Genomic DNA, 257 nt, shown 5'->3' on the forward strand with positions numbered 1-257 from the left:
CTCCGTATGTGTGCGTGTGTGTGTGTGTGTGTGATGTTTCATTAATAAGGTGCTCAAGTTTTTACTAGAAAGCCAGACATAGCTATATGCTCCTTAAAACTTTTCAAGGACCTTTTTTGCTCCTCAAACTCTGAAAAGGACAGGGATACTTATTACCCCAATCTTTTACCCTTATGAATTGCTGCAGCTGCATTGCATTTTTATTGTGTTTCTGAAGTTTGAAAACAATATATATATATATTGCAAATCTAAACACC

This window comes from Athene cunicularia, assembly GCF_003259725.1.
Source record: "Athene cunicularia isolate RWA chromosome 13 unlocalized genomic scaffold, athCun1 chr13_part1, whole genome shotgun sequence".
Taxonomy (NCBI): domain Eukaryota; kingdom Metazoa; phylum Chordata; class Aves; order Strigiformes; family Strigidae; genus Athene; species Athene cunicularia.